This window comes from Parasteatoda tepidariorum, chromosome 2, assembly GCF_982258835.1.
Source record: "Parasteatoda tepidariorum strain Cologne lab strain chromosome 2, Ptep-v5.0, whole genome shotgun sequence".
Taxonomy (NCBI): Eukaryota; Metazoa; Arthropoda; class Arachnida; order Araneae; family Theridiidae; genus Parasteatoda; species Parasteatoda tepidariorum.
Window position 1 is genome coordinate 129,984,212 of NC_141756.1, and position 24,989 is coordinate 130,009,200.

The window sequence follows — 24,989 nt, forward strand, 5'->3', positions numbered from 1 at the left end:
TCTAAAGTTATGGGTTTTTGTTCTACATCTACTGGATTAACACTAAAATATTCTAATGATGGATTATCCTCAAGTAAATTACAATTACTTACATTTAGCACTTCGTTCACTAAATCCGCCTTACCAATGTTTTGATTTTTCTTTAATGTTATTTCTTTATTTCCGATATTAATGATTGGTACAATCGTCTAACCCTCCCTTACTTCTAGTAAAGAATCGAAATTACTTTCATTTCCTTGAATCAAAATTAACCCATTATTTACTACTTCAGTTTTTGCGCTGTTGTTTATTATTTTCGTAGTTTCTTGCGTTTTCAACTTAACACAAGGCATACTTTGATACAATTTAATTTAATGAATGGGTAATCTTTTTCATAACCGATATGCAAGGTATCGCCGACTCTAGCATATGCGAAATCTAAAAATGTCCTCCCGATAATTAGATCAACGTGTTGCGCTACGTCCGGGACGATCAAAACAGAAATATCTTTTTCCCAATACATCCTCAATTTTAATATCTAACATCACTGCTCCCATGCTCTGCGAAGCAGAGTTTGTTTTGTTTCCGAAGCCATAAAGATCCTTTTTACACGGCGTTATTCGCTCCCACACCCGCACTTGCTTAGCCGCAGATTCTTTCAATAAACAAGAAGAGGCGCCGGATTACGCGTAAATGTGGTTGGAGAACGAAATTACATTAACTTAAGCAGTGTAATTCGATATTTTCTTCTTCTCCTCGACTAGCCATTATGAATAAAAATAACTCATTAATTCCTTTTAGCAGAGAAAATAAAAAAGAAAATAACACATTTTTATTGTCAGGTTCACTTTACAAATACACTGTATTCATATTTTATTAAGCGCTATAATTTATATTTTATAAAACGATCTAGTTTTTTGATAAAACAGATTCAATTTTTTAATTTTTTTTACAAGAATTGTGTTTGCGAAGAAATAAAAATAATTTATTAATGAACCAATCACAAAAAATAACGTAACATTTTAAAACTATGTTTTATTGAAACGCTATTTTGAAGAATTAATTCTATTTAACTTTTATTGTAAGAAAACATAACCTGTTTTATTTTAGTGATATTTTCTATGAAATCAATATTCTCTATAAAAGAATAATGTAAGCTTTTTTATAAAGATTATTTTTTTAGAAATAAACAAAGACATATTATTTACTAGAAAAAAAATAGAGTATTCAAAAATGTTATCACGCTTTAAAGTAATAGTTTCTTGTAAACGAAATAATCAATATTTTTAAAATAAAGTTTGAAAGCGTTTGTTTCATTACTAGAAGCATTCATTATAAAAAAAATATATATTAAATTACTTTTTTGCATAATTTTATGAAATAACTTTTTTTTGGAATGAGATGAGATTTTAAACTTGGTGAAAAATTGATTCAATTCCTTAATATATATAAAAGTCGGTAAATACTTCATTCATTATGGAGGTCATAGATAACTTGATACCTTTTCAATATAAGAATAATAAATGCAATTAATAGAAAATGCACAATTTTAAAAATATATTTTATTTACACGCATTGCGTACAGGTCATAATGCAACTATCATACGTAACATAAATTTATAGATTCCTAAATACTGTTATATGAGTTTGGTAATTAAAAATATAATTAAAAAATAACATAATTAAAAAATAACATAATTAAAAAAAATTTCAACCTTTAATTAAATACTTCCTGTTGTCATATATTAATAATAATTATAATTTTTAGCAACTTTTTTGGGCACAAATTTTTAATTCTCGAACTTAATACTATCTTTTATATGAAAATATCAGAAAATTTATAAAAGAAAAACCATATTTTAAAATTGAGACATTGGCGACAGCAGAGGTTAGATGTATGTGCTGAGTTTAAATAAATTACATGTTATAAAACTCACATTTAAGATTTAGATCAATTTTTTATCAGGTCATAAGAGTGTTTTTTAATAAATAAATGTAGTGATTGTTTGATTTACAATTGTAAGGTCCTGGGTGTTTAATGTTAAGTTATACATTTCTTTAGAAATAATATTTGAAATATGCAAAGCAGGGCGGCATTCATTTCAACTTAAAAATCATCAACTTAACTTTCAATAACTATAGATAAATAAAAAACAAAAGTTTGATAAAAACTTTAAAAGAAATACTTTTAGAAAAATTCTTTCTAGATAATATTTAAAAAAAACACAATCGCTTCGTCTAATGCCCTTACTTCAACCTCCTTCGAGTTATGCTTACTTTATAAATTTAATCTCAACTTTATTTTTCTTTTCACTTTTAAACTGTAAAAGACTTTTTCTCCATTTGTAAATTATGAAAAAAGTTATTAATCTGATTGCGTAAACAGTTAATTTATTAAAATTGAACATTCTCAATTAATTCCTTTTAATAGTCATTTATATTATTAATAATAATTATTTGCACAAAATTATAATAGAGGAAAGTTTGATTAGAAATTTAAAAGTTCTTGCAACAATAATTAGGGAATTTCTATTGACAAATTCAAGTAATTTTTTTTCCGGAACAAAATACATTTTTATTTAAAATGGAACGGTACTGACTTAACATTTATACGATAAAACACTCTCTAATCGCTAACACCGATGACAGGAAAAAAATTTCGTTTTTTTTTTCTTTTCCACAAAAAGTTTAGAACTTAAAATGTTGTTCTTTCATTATAAAGCAATAGCATAATATTCTCGTATTATGTAAAACTTGATAACGAAGTTACTTATCTACCGTTTTACAGTTATAAAATGAAATGATTATTGAATTCTACTTGCATTTTAAAATGTCAATGTATCCATCGTTCAATGAATTTTACGATTATTTTTATAAAACTGTGTATAATGAACATTTCAACAAAAAAAATTAGTACAAAATAGCTGCTAATAATTCTCTTAAACATTTATAAATATTATACATTTATAAATTTCAGCTTTTCGCATTATTGCTAAATAACCTCTACGTCGAAAAATATTTAAGGAATTCCATAATAACTGAAAATTAAATAAAATTTAAAAAAAATTGTAAATGGTTATCGAGCAGAACCATTAAGTTTAATTAATGAATATAGAATTAGTAACAAAGTCACTGCTGAACAATAATTTTTTTTTTAATCTTTTAAGTAAACAAACTTTATTGTAATAATCATTTCATTATTAAGGATTAGAGGTTATTGTGAAATTATTAATTTTAATAAGTGGATGAGTAGGTAAAGAAGTTCACTACTCGAAATACGCGTATACATTTTGTAGTGATTGGCTCACCGCTAGAGGGCGAGTTAATCACTAACCCAATTAAAGATTTCAGAAGAGAGATTAAGAGGAGCCGGCGCGTAGGCTGGTCTTTCCTCGATAAGAGAATATTTTTATAATTCTATGTTGGCCGCTGAGGGCCCTTATTATATACTCATAATTGTTTTGTTTATCGTTTTAAATTTTAATAAATATTGTTTTGTTGTGTTACATTGGATATATTTCAAAAACAATAGTGCACATGACATTGAAAGTTATGAAAATACAGAAGGGGGCTATGGAGGTAATAATATATAATTTTTTTTATCTTAGTTTTATTACGATCTTCTAAAAAACGCTAATAAACACAATTATGTTAACAAATACAAACGATTATGTCGGAGCTATAACAAAAAAATACGCTTTATATTTCATTTAATGCAGAAGAATCTAATGAAGATCAGCTTATTTGAAACTCTGAAATGTGACACCCATATATAACTTGGTGAATGATAGATACGTGATACCGAAAACAAAACAAAAACATAAGCACACAGCTGTTTGGCGATTTGCGAGACGCTCCTTCAACGCCGATAGATATTTTCGCCAACCCCTTTACAATCTACGGTATGTTTTGTCAATACGCCGCCGGCGTCAAGAATACAGCTGACGATGTGTTTATTAATTGTAGCACTCCTCAAAATATTTATCGGCGCAGGCGAAATATTCAGGGTCACTCGCACTTAAATTAACTTCCTTTTTATTCTTATTAATGCAGTTCTTTCTGCTATGCCCTTTTAATCCACATAAATTACAGGGATACGGACAATCTTTTGAGATATGCCCAAAATTATTACAAGAAAAACATTTTGGTTCACGTTTTACATTACAAATTTTTGAATTAAACGATTTATTGCTATCATATTTAGACGGACTCTCCTTTTCAAAAGATTTATGGCTCATCGCATTTCTGTTTTCAAATTTATTATCGTATCTATTTGAGTTGGGGAAGTTTGATACCCGCGAATAATTTTTGTAATCATCGTATTGACCTACAGATTTAGTACTTTTTTCACTGTTTATTTTTAATCCGGAACGCACACTATCGTATTCGTCTAATTTAGTGGCTAACTCGCTCGCGTTTACGTAATTAGGCCATGAATCAATAAAATGCTCTCGCATTAAACCTGGGACGCGTTTTTTCAATTGGTCCGTTATTATTAGTTCTTTTAATGAATCTAAATCATTTATTTTTAACCCTGACAACCACTCATTAAAAAAGTTACGTGTTTCGAAAACATAATCTGACCATGTACTTTTTGAATCTTTAACGTGACTAACAAACTTTTGACGAAATTTTTCTGGACTTGACTTAAAACGTTTTAGCAATAATTTTTTAACGAATGCGTAATTACTAGCCTCTTCCTCAGATTCTCTAGCAATTAATTGAGTTATTTCGAGGGGTAACAATCCTAATAGGTGAAAAACATAATCGCCTTCTTCTAGCCCTACTCGTTTTGCCTGTCTCTCAAATAATATTAAAAATGACGAAATCTCGGATTCCTTTACATCGAATTTTTGCATTAGATTTCGAAAATCAATAGTCTTTATATTTGATTCTGGCACCGTAGTATTACCTTCATTTGACGTTTGGCATACAATTTTATTTTCGTTTTGCAATTGCAGTTTTTGCAACTCAAAATTTCTCTGTTTCTCACGGTCTTCGATTTCCTTAAGCTTAAGTCGTTCCTCTATCTCGCGTTGTTTTGCACGTTCTTGTACTTCCAATTCTCTAACTTTTTCTCGTTCTTGCAATTCTAATTGTTTTAATTTTTCCTGTTCTTGAAACTCTAACAGTTTATATTTTTCTTTACTTTCATTTTCTTCGCGTTGGATTCTTTCTTCAATTATCCGCTCTAAAATTTGTTTAACCAATGTTTCCTCATAATTTTTACTTTTTGTGATAATATTCTTAATTTCTATTACCACTGCATTGGGTGGTACAGTTTCACCTATTTCGCTAGCCAGTTCAATCAAATCATTTTTTCTGCCTTTTCCCAGAAAAGACATTTTGATAGTTTATAGAAATACGTTAAACTTTCTTAAAATACTTTTTACTTTCTTAAAATACGTTTTACTTCCTTAAAATACGTAATACTTTCATAAAATACTTTTCACTTTTTTTAAAATACGTTTGACTTCCATAAAATACTTTTTACTTTCTTAAAATACGTAATACTTTCTTTAATTCATAATACCGACTCATGCATAATTTTAAAATCAAGAAAGACATACCTTGAGTTTACGTTAGGTTCTTTCACGGGGTTTTCATCCCACTTCTGATTTTTGTTGTAATCACATCATTTTTTCATGTGTCGAGTAACTCGTTTGGGGGGGGAGTAAGAAGATAATAATATTAATTATTTATTTAAAACAATATTTACAGATATCATAATTGCACAGGCTCATTTGCGCGCACCTCTACGCTTTCTTACATTTGCAAAACAAAACAGACACAACAGTTGCGGCGCTGCGCCATCTGCCGGACGTTAAGGGGAAGATTTTAATAGATGTGTGGTATTTCTTTAAGCAGCGGAAACAGCGAAATTGATCTTTTAGCGTTTTTTTTTTTCTTCGATGGTCAGAGAACAATCTTTCGATTCGTGATTTTTGGAATTACAAAACAAACAAAATATGTTGTTAGATGCCGAAACTAATGCAGAGGAAGATGAGAACTTTCGATTATAATTATGTTTACTGTGGCTTTCCGAACGTTGCTGTGTTTCAAAATGAACACTTTGTTTTTTAGAACTATTAGACAACACATGTGAGGCTTCTCTACATTCTACCTCTTTTCTAATAAATGAAATTAGTTCATCAATGTCAAAATCTACACTTGATTTTCTATTTTTATTATAATCTAAATTTAAATCCTCTGGTAGCTTTTGTAAAATAACAGGACAGAGTAAATTACCATAGCTACCTTTTGTTATATTCATTGATTGCAAACTGTGAATGTGGATTTCACATTCGTCATAGAACTTACGTAGAGCTTTAATATCATATGAATTTCTTACAGAATTAATTGATAAAATTTTATTCATATGACTACTAATAATTAAATCTTGCCTACCAAATCTTTCGGTAAGCAACTCCAACTAGAAGAATCATAATTACTTTCAGTTAATGAGAATTCAGAAATTGCACTCAAAGCAATTCCCCCTAAATACATCTTAAGATAATTAAATTTATCAATTTTTTAAGACTCTCATTACTATGTATAGCTATGTTGTAGCTATTCCAGAAATTGTGCCACTCACAAGCATCACCAAAATATTTGTTTATCTCCAATTTAGGTAATTTAACGTTAGCAACATGCGAGATATTTCCATAAGTTATATTTTCTTGTAAATTATTATTACCACTATTAACCGTTACTTCCTGTCTTGTAGTCTGGCATTTCAGTAAATATCTTTCAATTTTGCCTTTATAAGCCACTACTCGATCTTGATACTCTTGACTTTGTATAATTTCACTCTCTAATTCATCGCTTTTATCAAAATAATTTTCAATTTTCAAATCAAGATCCTTTAAAGTTCCGTTTTTTTCAACTAACTGATTTAGTGAATCATACAAGGTCTCATCAGGAAGTATTTCTAATAACAATTTGTCAATTTTATTTATTAATTTTGTAATCAGCTGTCTGATTACAACCCGTTTGGACTTTAATTTTTCAAAATCATCCATTATAAACAGCTCGCACGTTACTATAATAAATACAATACAATTAATACAATAAAATATCAAAATAAATTACCGACTTAAGGGAGACCAAAACAAAACAAATGTTAACTCATATTTCATGCAGGTGGCCTATTTTTCGGCCGGTGTAGCACCATAACTCGAATTCAACAATAATTACACAAATTGAAATGATTCAAATTATTTTATTCCACTGTGGTTCAGTAGGTTAAATCTAAACTGAAACTTAAGAAGTGCAGAAAAAAAATAATAAAAAAAATTGTTTGTGCTCAGCTCCATCTGGTATTATAAATCCTCAACAAGTATAGACGTCTTAAAGATATCTATGATAGACGTAATATGGCTAATACAAGCGGTGGGCTTTAGCAGACATCTACGAAACAACCATCAAGAAACGTATCTTAGAAGATTTCTCGTAGTCGAAATTTAGACGTGGATTGAACCGAAATTAATAGCTTGATGAATGTACACATTTAATTACCACCATTTACATTTATTTATAATTTATACATAATGTGTTTTAGTTAAATTTGGCATCTATTATTTATGATGCGTACTGCAAAAACAAACAATATAAAGAAAAGCAATTCTAAAATTAAGAATGATAATTAATGTTGCTAATTACAATTTAAAAACTGAAAAATTTAATATTGCTTTTAAATATTGATCAATATTAAGACAGTATAAGCCCTCGACTAACCTGCTGAAAAATATAGTGGCCACAACAGTTTTTTGTAAACATTTGATAAATTAAAGCAAAGGATTACAGGATACAGTCGTACTTTCTGATGAGCTTACATGTCTGCACATCTGCAACTATAAATAAATAAAGGCTTGTGTGCACATTTCAAAAGAACACCCATTGGCCATTAAAGGACAAGAAACTAGAGATGGAATCCAACCCACTAACTTAATACTTCAGATTATTTATCAGGTTAAACGTGAAGACGCATGAAGTATTGCCATGATTTATTCATTCGTACATACATATATGCAGGCTGGTGCGCTCAATACAAAGTAATATTTCTTTTGAACTCCAAAAAATCAGATGGTACAGAATAAGGAAGCACGGACCCAAAGATTATGTCTAGATTTGAACCCAATATTTCGATTTCCACTCGGCTAATCATTTTTTCAAGTAATAATTTTTATGTCAACATTTTTTAAGTAAGCATTTTTTGAGTAAACATTTTGCTTAATCACTTTTTACGTAAACACCCTTTACGTAATCACTTTTACGTAATAATTTTTTACTTAATCATTTTTCATGTAATCACTCTCTTGCTTTCACTATCTTGCGTTTTTGCGTTCGAGCATCCACCAAGACTAGGTTACAACGAAAATGTTAGAAATTTTTTTTTAAATGTCAGAATTTTTTTTCCCAAAACAAAATTAAAAAAAAAATCGTTAATCTTTCCACCCAAAAAATATGACCAAAAGGAGTTTTAGCTTATTTTGACCTAGAAAACACGATTAAATTTTTACTCTAAACAATAGCCTTTTTTTTAATAGTTATTCCATCCGCTAAAAAAATACGGAAATAGTATTTAATTTTATTTTTAACCAAGAAACTACGAATTAGAATTTTCCCTTAGATTTTTTAGAAAATTGTTAACCAACCAATTTTTTTGTTAACCTATCAGACAAAAATCAAAAATTTATTGAGAATTTAATCCATCTCTTTTGAGTTACCCTCTTTCTAACTGTTCTTGCGAATTTTCGAACTTGTGAGCTTTGAAATACTTATTATATATTGTATATTGTAATACTTATTATATACTATATATTATTATATATTATTATATATTATATTTGATTTCTGATTGTTTTTCTTGCAATTTTAGATTTATTTTTGTAAGAGAGAAGAGAAAAATTCTGTAATGGCAACTAAAATTCGACTATTTGCAATTAAGGTCGATGCGAGATAACTATGTCTACTATTTTAACAAAAAATAACTATAAATTACAATTAACAGAAAAAAGGACAACTTTAAAAGAAATATTAATTTAAAGAAAATATTATTGCCAATATTGCGACATAATATCTATTAAACAAATTTGTATAAAATATCGGATTTTAAAAAAATAAAAATCATATGAAATGGCTAAGTAGCAATGGATAAATTCATAAAAAATGCATGGAAACGGATGTTAATTTGTATTAAAAGTTTCGTGAGCAATATCAAAAATTGATTATTAAGTTTTTTAATCGCGTGTCAAAATATCATATATCAGAATCTTATATTAAAAAAAACCGAAGCAGAACTGAACAAAGATCAGTAAACGACGTCGATTCATTAGTGAATGCCGCAAATAAAATGCGTCAGAATGTGCTTGCTCTATAATTCGAAATTCAGGTGTCTTAATCTCGTACAAAAAAAGTGAAAAACTAAGAGGAAATGTATTCCCATTGGAATAGTCGCTAAATTAAGCGTGTTAAAATGGGATTATTTTATAACTCGGAATTCGAGTATCGTAATACGTTGAAAATAGTGGAGTTTCAAAAAACAGGGTCGGAAAAAAAAGAGATTAAGACAACGTAGGTTTACGATCGAAACTTGATTTTCACACGTCAATATGTGATTATTCAAATTCAAAATTTGCGTTTCGTAATAATATCGCATCGAAATATCGGAAATTAAACTAAATATTGCAGAAATGGCCAACAACAACTAAGGACATTGGAAAACGTCGTTGATGGAATAACTATATTGAGGGTCAAAAAAAGGGATTACTTGAAAGGGACACTCCGACCTTGAACCAATTTTTGGTAATGGCCCAAAATAAGTACAAAAAAAATTTTTGGTTTTGCAATGAAACTGTCTCGTAAAAGAAAGTGATAAATCAAATTCAAAATTCGATTATCATTACATTATATTCAAAATGTTGAAATTTCATAAGCCACATTGAAAAAACGATCAAAAATCCGCATGGATTTCTTGGGAATCTGTGTGAATACAGATTATTTTTCTTATATTGTGTGCATATATATATATATATACAATGTGAGGGTAATAGAACAAAAATGTGCAAGCACAAAACGCATACAATCCATTGCCGTAAATCGCTTGAGCGCGAAACCCACGATACGATTGGAAACTAGATAGTCAGATGGAATTAGAGGCGCCTATGGCAGATCTCGTACTGGCGCCCCTTCCTTAAATATTTATATTATCTTTCTTTTTTTTATACTATATGAAATAATTTAGCTAATTTTGGATACATAAATCGCAGGTTTAAGTTTTCCTTCAAATTAAAGCTAATTGTTGAATATAGTTAACAAATCAAATTATCCATCAAAACACATTTTGGCTAATTTTGAAGTTGGCAACCAAAAGTTTCAGATATAAACATTAGCCCAGTAGAGGAAATCAATAGACTATTCTAGCCAAACAAAAATGTTTGTGAACTAAACCCACCTAAGAAAAAATAGCCAAAATATCACATCGCGTCAAATTTATGATCCATTGTAGTTCTTCTTTAACCCTCTTGCCAAAAAGAAGTTCTGTCTAAGCAAAGTTTTAACTATAATATTATCTGGAAAACAAAACATTTAAATTTGCTTTAAAGCGTTTTCCAAATTAACACTAAACATACCTTAACTGGTCAAATAACCGTTTAAGAACTTTTACATCGAAAATGTGCTTATGATCTTATCGTTTTTGCACATTTGACTTCCTGACTTTTTCTAACAATTATATACAGTTAATAATCTACATAATTTTTTTATATTTTGTTTGTTTCGAATAATACTTGTTGTATATCTATTTCTACCACAACCGGTCATTTGACCGGGAGGACAATTTATTACTTTATGAGGTTATCGGATCAGAAATTACGATGTAATGCGTGTTCAACGTATTGCATTCGATGAGTTGCACATTTCTGCAAAGACTGTTGCGTAGTTATTTCAATCAGAATGAGTGTGAATTCAAATTTCAAGAAAGTACCTAAAAATTTAAAAACCACTTATTAAAGTTCGCCTCAATTTTAACCTAATGTAGGGAATATCTAGCCCATTGAAAATCGTCGTAAGTTCGATCACTGATAAAAAGTTTTTGGCTGAAATAAGACAACAGTAAACAAGAAATAACAAATGAACATGCTACACATATCAACATCTGTAAGACTACCTAACAACAAAATAAATTCTGCACTATCATCTAGATTAGCTTGCCTTATATGTACAGTGCACACTAAAAACGAACCATTTTGAATAACTTTTGATGTAATGATCTTATTTTTACGTACAACGACTCTATCTAAATTTAGGTAGATTTTCATAATTGCGTTTAACGCTTCTTGTTTAAGACCTGTCCAAATGCACATGCACAGATCAACTTTTCTTTTGTTTACCAATTACGTGAGCATGCGCATTTGGTCTGACGAAGGAATTAACGGGATTTCTAGATTAGAGGGTCATTTTAGAAGTGAGGTGCTTGACTCTTGTAAGATGACAAAAATTGAAAATGTATCACGAACATCAACGGGAAAATGGCCGTCCGCGCGGACGTCGGATTCGAGAAATTTGCTGTCCGGGGGGAATTTTTGACCGCCGAGGACGGGCGGACGTGCGGTTTTTCGAGCCCTGGGTTAAATGGAACAAAATTTACTAAATGAAATCAACTGTTCAAATGATTCACTTAGTTTCTTCAGAATTCCAATTTTCCAAATGTTGAAGGGATGGGAAGAGACCTTTTCTTAAATTTCAATTTTTAATTTTCCTTTATGACACGAACGTAATATTTTAGTTCTATAAATTCTCCATTATGATAAGCATATGACTGATTAAAGTGTACGCATTTCCAATAAAGTTAATGAAGTGTTATTAGTTCTTTGAAGCAGAAATTGTATTAAACATGTCTTACTTTTTCATTATATTGCATAAAAGTCAAAACAATTGAAAATACAGGGTGTTTATAAAGTCCCGGACCCATTTTGATGTTTAATAACTCATAAAATAATAAAGATGGATTAAAATTAATAACATAAATGGTTAGATAGACTCAAATAGTTTCATGACCCTTGTCAATGAACTTCCACGTGTGTTTTCTTCGTGGCACGGAGAATATCAAGTCGATAGTCAATTTCACGCCAGGTAGCGGCAAGCATGTCGGCATGCACAGAGGCTATTGCGGTTGTAATTCTGGCTTTTAGGTTATCAATGTTCGACACGATCCTCCTGTAAACATTGTCCTTTATAAATCCCCAAAGAAAAAAGTCCAGTGGCGTTATATCAGGTGATCTGGGTGGTCAAGGAATTGGACCTCCTCGCCCAATCCATCTTCCTGGAAAATGGTCATTCAAAGAACTACGAACGAAAACTTCGTATTTCCACAACTAGAAAAGCTTCAGACACATGTCTCTTTGCAACAAGATGGTGCACCACCTCATTGGGGTATCATCGTTCGTAGTTCTTTGAATGGCCATTTTCCAGGAAGATGGATTGGGCGGGGAGATCCAATTCGCCGACATGGATGCAGACATGCTTGCAGCTACCTAGCGTGAAATTGACTATCGACTTGATATTTTCCGTGCCACGAAGGGGGCACGCGTGGAAGTTTATTGACAAGGGTCATGGAACCTTTTGAGTCTATCTAACCATTTATGTTATTAATTTTAATCTATCTTTATTATTTTATGAGTTATTAAACATCAGAATGGGTCCTGGACTTTATAAACAGAATTGAATTGTATTATAGTTAGAATTTTGATCATTCTTGGTTATGAAATTGAGAATGTCAATTTTTTTTGTTGCTGTAAAGGTAAAATTCTTGCAACGCGGCTCACTTCTAAATTTAAAAATTTACACTTATTAAAAATTTATTACATCTAAGAAATAGTAATTCATCATTGAAGTTTCCTTAATTAACAAAATCAATTATTAAATTTTTGACTATAAATAAAAAAAATTAAAACTACTTTTTGGATTATGTATTTCAGTATAGATTTCAGATTATTTTAGATTTTTAGTAAATATTAGACTGATTTTAGGATTTATTATACCAAAGTATATTTTTACTTGCAATCAATGTGTCAAAAGTATATAAAAGAAAAACTGGCTCACCTACGTCAAACTTTAAGGAATTGTGCGTTGGTAGGCTAACAAACTAAGTTCGTTATTTTATGTAATTCTTTTTATTCATTGAAAGCTTTTTTACACGTAGTTTCCGGATTTAAAAAGTTTTTGTATTTAAAGATTAGACTAATAAAGTCACTTAAAATTTAATTTAAAAACTTTCAAAAAAATTTTAAGCTAAATTTTGAGACTAGGTTCAATAGAGCCAAATTTAAAGAATTTATTTAACTGCTCAAATGTTTCTCTTAGTTGCTTCAGAATTTTCCAAATACTAATGCGGAGGGCAGAGATCTTTTTAAAACCATTATTAAATATCATTCCTAATTTTCCAATTTTACGGATAATTTAAAAAATCAAATTTTGGAAATATGACTGAAAATTTCGTATTTGGCTTTTATAGTTTAGTATAAAGTGACGATTTTTCAGTAACTATTGAATTGTTTTTAGAATTAAAAATATATTTTGACTTGTAATTAGAGATCTTGAAAAAATATATAAGAAATACTGGCGTCTGATCTGCGTCGGTTAAAGAATTTTTCTCATTGTGTACTAGTATGTTAAACTAAATTTTGTTATTTTATGTAATTCTTCTTATTCATTGAAAGCTCTTTATACACCTGGTTACCACATCTAAACAGTTTTTGTATTTAAAAATTAGACTAGTAAAGTTTTTTAGAGCATTTTTAAAACTTTCAAAATCAAAAAAAAAAAAAAAATTGTTTAACATTTTGAGAGTAAGTTCAATAGAACAAAATTTTCTGAATAAAATAAACTGTCCAAATGGTTCACTTAGTTTCGTCAGAATTCTAGTTTTCCAAATGCTGAAAGACTTTGTCAAAACCATTATTAAATCTTAATCTTCCATTATTACACGAACGTAATATTCTAGCTATACAAATTCTCCATTATGCTAAGCAATCTCGACAAAGATAATTTTCTACTGACAAAAGTGTACACACTAACAATGAAGTTTTCTGAACTGCTTTATATCCTCGAAATACAATTCTATTAAAACAGCAAATAGTTCCCATTGCGCTGAAGATTTTATAGCTTTCAAAGCTTTTGATTATTACACAAACGCAGATCTTTGTGAAAGTACTAATTCCTTAATTGAAATTCTTATTTCCTTAGTTAAAACTATAAAAAAATAAATTCGAAAACTGTAACGGAAAATTTTATTAATTTATATGAAGATCTTATGACTGAATACTCCAGGGGCCAGAGCTTTAAATGACTAAAAAAAATGCGATTTTTATTTAGAAATATGTATAGAGCTCTTAAGAAATGTGAGTTTAATTCATATTGCTAGGATTTAATACATTTTAGCGGGACTGAAATCTCAAGATGAAAAGACTTCATGCAGATTTTTTTTTTTAGAATTAAGCCATTCCGACTTTTTAAATGTAAGCATTGAATAGAAGAATGTGTGAAAGTTTCCACATTTCTAATCAGTATTTTTTTATTACCTAAAATATACTGAGTTGGTAATTAAGATCACACTTTTGCTTTTTTGAAATGTTTAAAATGGGGATATTATGTGTGACGGTTTCATCTGATACCAATCTTCATGAAAAACCTGGTTTAAGGCCGGGATATCCTGGTCGGTAGGGCGCCGGGACCATGTCCGAGAGTTCGTGTGTTCGCCGGCCGAAGACTCCCCGTGTAGTAAATGGTGACTGATGCACGTTAAATCTGCCGAGTCAGAATGTTCACCATGTTCTCATAACAAATTATACCTCTGAGGGTACAGACCTGGCGATGGATCGTCCTCCGATTCAGGTCAAAATGACAATCTGGGGATGAATGAATGGATGTATGAATTGGTCCGCCCTATAAACGGGTGTGACGTATGGTGTGGCAGAAGTAGAATTCCTGGTCATAGGTGCTTTTGGAAAACAAGAACAATCGCACGCCTCTGCCTTAACAGGCATACGACAGAATCGAATGATTCCATTTTTGTCTTAACTCCTTATTAACGGGTAATTTGTAATCTAAAACATTAGGCCCATTCTTACAAAAACTTTTACATTTCGGTACTGTACATGTATAAATACAATATTATTTATACAATGATATAGCATAACCGATGGAAAAAACGAAGTTCAATAACAAATATTTAAAATTGTCGGTTAACAACTACTGTTTGTGACGTCGATTAAAGACTTTGGAGATCTCAATGGTCTTATTTCGCAATGGTTCGGATCCGGAGTTTTTTTTTTTTTTTTTTTTGTTTAAGCTTAAATTTTATTTTATAACCGTCGTTGAACAGCCAACCCAACTTTATGGATTTACGACTACTAATGTTCAACTCTGTAGCCTTGTAATTTTTAGCCCAATCCAGAAGACAAGGAACTCCTGGATCGAGTATTGGGAGAAATTTGTCTTCGGGATGGAGCTACCCCGCATTCGCGTTACATGGAGAAGAAGACAGCAAGAACCTCCCACTATTAGCCAGATGGCAAAGGGACTCTAACCCATGATCCGTCTACCACTGAGGATATTTCACGTCAGCATTGTGGTCGGTGGAAGCCGGATGCGGGATTCGTATCGACTGGAATTCGAACCAGGTTCGCCTTATTGGAAAGCGAACGCTCTATCCCCTGAGCCATCGCGGCTCTTTAAGCATAAATTCGTGAAATATCCAAAACATAAACGCGTTTTTTGATAATGCACGTGCACATTTTCAGGGGATAAGGCGTTTGCCTTCCAATATTGTGAACCTGGTTCGAATCCCAACTGTGACTAGTCGATACAAATTTCGCACCTAGCTCGCACCGATTACAGTGCTTGACGTAAAATGTCCTCAGCGGTATACGGATCATTGGCCCCCATATTCGTCAGGCTAACCGTGGGAACTTTTCTTCTTCATGATGCACCAATGAGGGTTAGTTGCATCAAAAAAACCTCTACGAAGGTAAATTTCTCCAAATACGTGATACAGGAGTTCCCTTCGGTTCAAAATTACGGGTAATAGTGTACCCTACCAGGGGAAATAATTATAGGCTTATTAGGGGTACACAATGTTGCCCTATAGGTTACTACGTAAGTATATATATATATATATATATATATATATATATATATATATATATATATATATATATATATATATATATATATATATATATATATATATATATATATATATATAAAAGTGTGTTAAATAGCGTTAAAATGATGAAATTCCAAGCCAATATTTTGTATTACAACATGGCCCTATATCTCCCCTTAATATTTAAATTGGACCACGTATTATATTACCGGGTACTAGCGTACCCTACAAAAGGAAATAATTATAGGTTTAATAGGGGGCCCACAAAGTGGCGCTATAAGTTACTATGTAAGTATATATAATAGTTTGTTGAATTGTGTTAAAATAATCACATTTCAATTCGTAGACTTGTTAAATCTCAAATATACATATAGAAAAATTCCCGGCGTGTAAAAAAAATCTCTAACTTCAAGTATTTGTAACCGTTTATATTCCGGAAAAATAAATCACGAGACCTTTAATTTGAGTTAAAAAGAAAGATTGAATTTGACGAAATTTGTAATGCAAAATGCATTAAATTTTACAATTTTTGTTAATAATTTATATATATATAAATTATTAACAAAGCTCCTCACACTTTTTTCAGTTCCCAAATGTTTGGTGATGGACATTACTTCAAATTCCGGAGTCTGCACTTGATTCCCACTTTGATGGATCTATTGCTATGACATCATCTGCTGGATGGAATTTCTCTGAGAGGACGCACCTGAGCAGAAGCCGAGCAGAGTGAGCGCTGCAACTAGCAAAGAAAAACAATGAGGCAAGTATTTACAATAACAACTTTTATTGCACCTTTCTGTACAGGAACAATGAACCGAATTCTTACTTTATTACATTAAAAGGAAATAGAATTTATTATCAACTACAGTACCTATATTACAACACAACTTCAAAAGAGATAAATGGAACTTTTCATAAATTTTATATCTTCTTAAACTAGAAACACCATAGAAATGACGAGGGGGGGGGGGAACTTGTACTAAAATGGAACCTTTTGTTCGTATCAATAATTTAATTTAACAATCTGATTGCTCTGTCAAATATATGAAGTCTTGATAATGCATAAGTCCTTAAGGATTTTGTTAATATGCATTTTCAATAAGAAATATGATTAATTCAGCTTTTACATCTAATATTGTTAATAAACTGCTCGTGTAAAATAATTTATAAACCAATATGCAAAACATATTTAAAAAAATTTTTTTTAGAGATCAGTAAAGGCGTAATCTTTAGAGCAAATGATTTTTTAAACCTTTTTTCAAACTTGTTTTATCATCAAGTTCATGAAATTTCAAAAATAAAATTCTTAGACTTTTCTAGAATTCTAGACTACATTTTATCTATATATGGTAATATTTCGTCAGAAAAAAATGATCTAGTTCTTATTATTTGATGTTTTAACGGATTTTGAGAGTGGAAAAACACGCAACTAAAGGAAGACATTGTGTAAACTATCGAATTGCGACGTCTTTAAAAGGACTTATTTTAATACATGCTTATAAAAATAATAAAATAAAATTATATAATAATAAAAAAAAATTTTATTCGCAATTCAATATTTAGTTAAAGTTCCCTGCAAAAAAATCAACAGTAACATTTTCTGTTATGTTAAATATAATAAATAACTTTATAAGTCAATTTGATAATTACTTAGGATTTCCTAAGTTTATGAAATGCAACTGAAATTTAGTTTCATAAATTATAACTATTTCAACAAATTTTTATTATTTTTTAGAGCATAAGCTATTATATTTTATCCATGAATTTTATAAATTCAAATTATTAACGAAAAACTTTTAACAATATATAAACTTTACTTTCCAAAAATATTTTGAAAAAGCCATAGTAACTTAAAAAAAAGAAGATAATATTAAGGGTAATTTTAAACCAAAAAATGAAAATTTCTTGTTTGGAGAATTTTTTTTTTTTGCCTCTGAAGAATCAATTCTCTGTGAAGAAAAATAAATAAAAATGTAAAATCAATGTTTGAAAGCCCAAACCTTCTGAAAGACGAATTTGTTTTTCTTGGTCATTCTAGACTTAAGTTATTACAAATTGACTGCAGATAAATAATTTTTATCAATGACAAGTTTAACTACATTTTGCAAAAAGTTATTTTCTGAAAAAGACTTCATAATAAAAAGGTCACTTGAAACATGATTTTAACCAAGACTTCATGAATCCTGTAATATATTAAAGAAGCACATTCAATAAAAAAAGAGATCAATAAAGAACCTTATCTTTATAAAATAAAGCAAAATCATACTTTTTTTTTAAATGAAAGAAAAAGAAAAAAGCATTAATTTAAATGAACAAATTTCTCATGAATTCAGATTATGTCCGGATACAATTCTTTAATAAATTTTATATATAAGTTAAAAAAGATATTTCAATCAAATAGCAACACTTCAGTTTTTTTCCCATTCCCTTATTTACATAAGTTGAAATAAATTTGTAAAGAAAAAAATATTTAAACGCAAAGCACAGGAAAATAAAATTTATGACAAAACAAATCAACAAAAATGAGTACAACAAAAATACACAAGACTGAAATTGCAAATAAGTCAGATTTAATTTAAACGTACTCCTCAAAAATGTGTATATTAATAATGGGCAGTACATTGCTAAAATCAGGCATGTAAAATTAAATTCTTTGTGTTATGCTTCAGTGCCTTTAAACATTCAGAAATTCAATATTGAACATTTTAATAAGTAATTTAATTGAAGAGTTGTATGAGAAAATAAACAAAAATGTTAAACTAAAACAAACTGAAAAATATTATGAGAAATATATTACTTTTGTAATAATAATATGATTAATAATAATAAAGATTACTAAATAATAATCATTATATTGTAATCATTATTATTTATCATATTATATTATTTTCTAAATGATAATTCTTATATAAATGATAACTATTATATAACATAATATAAATGATCACTATAATAATAAATGATATAATGAATGATTGTTTTTAATAAAAGAGTTAACAGGCTTAAGTTTTTTTTTTGGAATCAAATGAAATAAAGACATTTTTTGAAATTTTCATAAAACTCAAAAATAATATCGAAAGTAGAACTTTTTTACACTTCACACAAAATACAAGATCACTAGGTGTATTTATACATAAAATCGATTATTTAAAAAATATTTTAATTTTCCTTTAATTCTGTTGTGTCAAGTAAGTCATCTGCACCTTTATAGAAACAATTTACAATAACCAACTATGATTTATCCCTGTTTGTAAAGTATTGCTAAAACAACACTAAAGTTTAACATTAACAAAAATTATAGAACTTCATAATTTTTTTTAAATAACTGGTTAAAACATTACAAACATGAAATCTACGTACAAATAAACATGTTAGCATGAAACACTAATTAAAAGCAAATAAAAGCTGTTAAAAAAACTTCTAATTGGGTATGATTTTTTTGAAAATTAACCTTTAATGTACAAAATAAACTTTATCAAGCTTATGAGCTTATTTTCAGAAATATGTTGCATTAACTACAAGATTTAAAAAGCTTTAAACATGCTAGTAATATTTTGAGACCATCATATTTTGTCTTCAATATTAATGTATATTTAAATTAAAATGTTAGAAAAATTGAGCATAATTCTTTTTTTTTACTAATTATTTAGACACAAATTACAACATAAGTATGCCACAACTTAAATAAAAAGCATTAATAAATATGCAAAATAATAAAAAACATAAGATCACACAATCTTAATAACTGATCACACAACTGAAATAAAATAACTTTTACTTAAAATAAAAAAAAACCTTTTTCCTTGGCAGTAAATATTATTAAAAATTAAGCGTACCTTATATAATAAAATTTATCTCCAAAAATACCTCATAGTTGGTTAAATGCATTGAATACATTTTACACATAAAATAATTAACCTTAAAAAATGTTTTATGGGTAAAATAGTGTTTGTATTTAGTTTAATTAATGCAATGACATCAAAATTAATTAAATAAATAAAAATAATATATACTTTGTCAATTAAAAATAAATACTAAGACCTGCACTTTTTATGTAACTGTCAAAAATAATTGTTATAAAAATTTTTTTAAAAATTAAGCACATGATAAAGATGTTTGCAAAAGAGCAAAGCACATAACAAGTTTTTAGCAACAGTTATCAAATTTCTACAGACACTGACACTCTTTATCATTATCTTTAAAAATTAAGTACACAATTTTTTGCCACACATTCATTGTAAATATTTAAATAAAATGCCTTACGACTGTATGAAGGCTAGTAATTGATCAGATTTTAATTGGAATTAATATATAATAGTACTTTTTCATTCATTTTAATCTAATATAAAAAAAGAAAGTTTAATTGGAAAATTTTCAAAATTAGGTATGTTATAAACTCTGATTATCATGATCGTTTTAATAGAATAATTTTTAAAACAATTTTTACTTTATTTAAATTATTCAACTCCAAAATTAACCTAATAAATTAGAATCAGATTAGGAACAGTCATTATTTTATTGAAACTTAGCGACCAGGAAATAAAATTATTTTCACATATTTTTGGCAAAAACAAAATAACTTTTGAAATACAATGGGAAGACACTTCAAAATGCAATGATAAATAATAGAGTAGAACCCGAATTATACAACACCCAGGGGACTAGGGGTGTGTTGGAAAATTGAAATCCTTTTTTTGACCTTTTTATGTCAATTTTATAAGTGTGAGTAAAATTACTCAAAGCAATCAGCAATGATAATATAATCCCTTATCAGGCATGGGAGTAGGAAAAAAACAAAAAGTTTAAAAATACCTATCAATTCAAATAATGAAAACACAATAAAAAAGCATGTGAAACTATTTTTTACAAAAAGCAAATATTTAAATTATTTAGATACTTGTTTAAAGTTTTTTTTTTTTTTTACTTTATCTACAAATTGAGAGTCTAACAAAAGTTTTTCTTAAAAATAAATCATGATTAACAGAGCTGCCAACATGGATAGGAAAAAATCCAGTAGATTTTATGAAATAACATACATTTCATGATAATTATGGCATTATGTACTAAATATTTTACACATAGGGAATTTTAGGGATCTTTAACGTCATCAAAATAGAAACACTATAATATTGCCCAACTAGGATTGACATTAGATGAACTTAAAATGCTATGTATTATGTTTACACACAATTTTGAATAGTAGTAGGCATTTAGTTCCTCAAAGAAAATTAAAAGTCTTTTAATTGAAAAAGGGAGTTCAGAATAAATAAAATAACAGTACTTCTTAATACGAAAAAAGTTTTAAATTGATTATTATAAATGAGGCTCGCTTCATAATGTATCAGTAATACATATTTAAATATTCAAGCAAGCAGCAATCAGTGCAAAAATGCTATTTTAATAGGGAACTTACTTTTAGGAAACTTACTCAATTTTAGGGAATTGTACAAAAACCAGGAGAATTTTTTTTAAACCAGTAGACAAGGAGAAACTGGCCAAAATCCAGTAGACTACTAGAAAATACAGGAGAGTTGGCAGCAGAGAATAAAAATAAGGAGAGTAAAATCATATTAGAGTAAAATAGCAAAATAATGTAGAAATATTATTTAAAAAAATCAATAGTTAATATAGCATTTTCTCTCTTCTAAAATTTAGAAACTTTGAATAATCCTATGTCTGTCTTACCCGCATTTTTTTTTCTGTCATAAATAAAATAATCCTATGACACAATAGCATTAAAAAATAAGTCATTCTCAATTTTTTTTGGTCATTTCCTAGGAGTTTTTCAGAATTGTGATCATGATAGTAATTAATGAGTTTAATGACTAAAAAGAAACAATACATCAGCTAGAATGCAATATAGTTTAACAAGCGTTGAAAGAGGTGTTGGATAACTGAGGGTCTACTGTATTATGCATATAAATGAAATATATTTGTCAATAATTTATAATGAGTTTTTAACTTTTAATTAAGTAATAAACAAATAGAACAACATGACATGCAAAACACAAATACTAAAAACCAGCTTGCTGAAAAATTGATTCACGAATTCTTAAAGATCAAGAATTTCTTTTGATCATTTAACAATGAATTATATGTGTTTTTAAATTGATTATAATTAGGGTTGCAAGTTTGTCGTCAAATTTCACATAAAATTTAGAAATTTCCGAGGAATACAATTATAAGCATGTAAAAGAACAGAAAAAATTGTTCGATTTAATTTAATTTAGTTTTATGTAACGTTAAATTTATTCATATAAATATTGCAAATTGCAAAATTATTCTTTATGTTTTTTCTTTCTTCAAATATTTGTTTGCTAACATTTCTATACGTTTTTTGGTGGAAATTTTTTATAAATTTCACAGTCCTGGCCATATAGCCTGTGTTACCTCCTCACTCAGTTAATTGTCATTTCAATTCATTTTTGGTAAAGTAAGAGCTTATTGCACTATTTGGAGGGCATGTTGCTTTTATTAATTGACAATTGAAAAGATAGTAAGCAACAGAAAAGATAGTAAGCTTAATAAGATTTGGACTATCTCTGAACTATTTTCATGTGAAATTGCTATTGATCTATTTTCCTAAACATTTTATCAATAAAAAATTATCAATTTTAAAGCTGCAGAGAAGTAGTAATAGTTGTTAGAATTAGTGTTGTTGAATTAGAATGAGGTGAAAAAACTTCTCTGTTTAAACAATTTTTGCAAAAATCACAGCACTTCAAAAAATTTCTGGATTTAAGAATAATAAATCATGGAAATGAGCATGAAAATTCATTCCCTGACAAACTTGCAACCCTAATTATAACACATATTACTTCAATGACTTTTTCATGACTAGTAATTGACTAGTCTACTATAATAAATCAGAATAAGATTAAAAATAAAAACTAACGGGAAACATAACACAATTGAAAAACTGTTAACAAAAATATGTAAATACAAAGTTATATGTAAATACAAGTTGAATTCAGAGAATAAACAAAATCAAAATAGTTACTAGAATCGCATTTCAATCTACTACAATATAATTTTTCTTAAAAAATAAAATGAGATTCTATAAAAAGAGATGATTAGAGTAAAACACATACAAAGATATCCCAAAATAGATTGCAATTTACTTGTCTGTACTGCTTATAAAATATTAAAACAAGAATTTGAATAAAATACAGGGATGTTATTCACCAATTAATAACTGTATAATATAAATAACAATTTAATAACTACATAGAGCAGGGTTTCTTAACCTGTGGTTCATGAACCCCTAAGGGGTCCATGAGTCATATTTTGGGGGTCCGCTAACTACTCCAAATTTTTAAAACGTTTGGAGGCCTACCCATTGCTTGTAAAGAGATCTATGGCAGCTATAATTCCGTTTGCTACGGTGTATCTTTGCAAAGCGGGATTTTCCACACTCATGACAATAAAAACAAAACATCGAAATCGATTGAATGTTGAACATGATATGCGCGTTGCTTTGTCAAAATCTATCCCCCAATTCAATTTGTTAATTAAGGAAAAGCAGCAGCAACCTTAACATTAAAAATTTTAATTTAAAAAATTTTGTATGCTATTAAAATAATAAAATTAAATGCTTTCTAATAATTGATGTTTTTTGCAATTACTTTTTCCACAGGGGGGTCGTCCGTGACTTCTTAAAAAATTTTAAAAGGGGTCCATTATACCAAAAAGGTTAAGAAACACTGATCTAAACGGTTTGAGAGGGGAATTTATTTTTAAAATTTATTCGAATTCTCAGGAACTATTCGTACGATTTCGCTGTCTTTCGGTATTTTTTCGATTGGTTATTTAAAATTAAATTCTTTAAAAAGATGTAAAAAGTTTGGAAAGCATATATTTAAAAAATTTTTTTTGTCTATTATGAAATAAAATAATTAAAAATAATAAATACTTACTAAAAGCTATTTTTTGTATGGTATTATCTTTTGATAAACGAATTTTATAATTGCGTTTAAAACTTTTCAATTCGCTTAAAAAGTCCTCGCGTGATGGCAAATAATGCAAAAAAGTCTAAATAACATTTAAGTGTCCAAACTTTGGACAGCTCTCCTGACAAAACTATTGGAACCATATTACCCAGATTGCGATTGAGACTACCACCTATATTTTGTGGATCCGAAATCCGAATCCCCCGAAAAAAATTTAAGTTTATTCAGAGAAAGTACGATATGTGTCTGCTTTCGTAGCTTAAAATGTTTTATGCATTAATTAATTAGCATATTAGTATTTACTCCCTCGAACCATTAAGATTGAGTACTAGAACGTGAGGATCCAATCATCAGATAAAAAGTTATTCAAATTAGTTCGGTTCTTTTTTTCGCACTGTAAATTGATGAACCGTTTATTTTAATGGAAGAAAAGATATTTTCTTACTAATTTTTGATATACTACAATTGAAATAAAAAAGCAATTTTGAATTAATTTTTAAAATAAGAATATTAAACGCTTCACAAAATTGCACGTATTCGAAATTTTTTTTCATTTATCATTTTTTTAATAAATATGCGCCGTCGATAAAGTCATGAAAAGTTTAAATTGTTAACAGAAAAAATTCGAGAAAAACTCTTTAGAATAACAAACTGACTCATGCAAACATGAAAAAACATTGCGTAATTATTTCTCATTTTTAATAAGCCTATTTTTTTTTCATTCAAAAATATTTTGGACATGGTTGTAAATGAAATTCTCCAACAAAATTCGTCTCGTAAACGTCGTGAAATAGTGACTATATTTCAAAAATAGTTCGTAGTCACTGCATTTAAAAAAGTAATTGTAGTTAATTACATTTGTAATACAGTAGTCATAGTTGTATGTAGTTAAC

The 24,989-nt window shown here is 28.7% G+C and overlaps 1 protein-coding gene across 1 annotated transcript in view; it reads left to right on the forward strand.

Moving 5' to 3' along the window:
• The window catches only part of LOC147816220 (histone deacetylase 9-like), a 222,705-nt gene that overhangs the window by 139,036 nt on the left and 58,680 nt on the right, over positions 1-24,989 (forward strand). Inside the window, exon 20 of the mRNA XM_087158396.1 lies at positions 16,734-16,907. The gene's annotated coding sequence lies outside the window, so the exon portion shown is untranslated. The remainder of the gene's footprint in view (positions 1-16,733; positions 16,908-24,989) is intronic.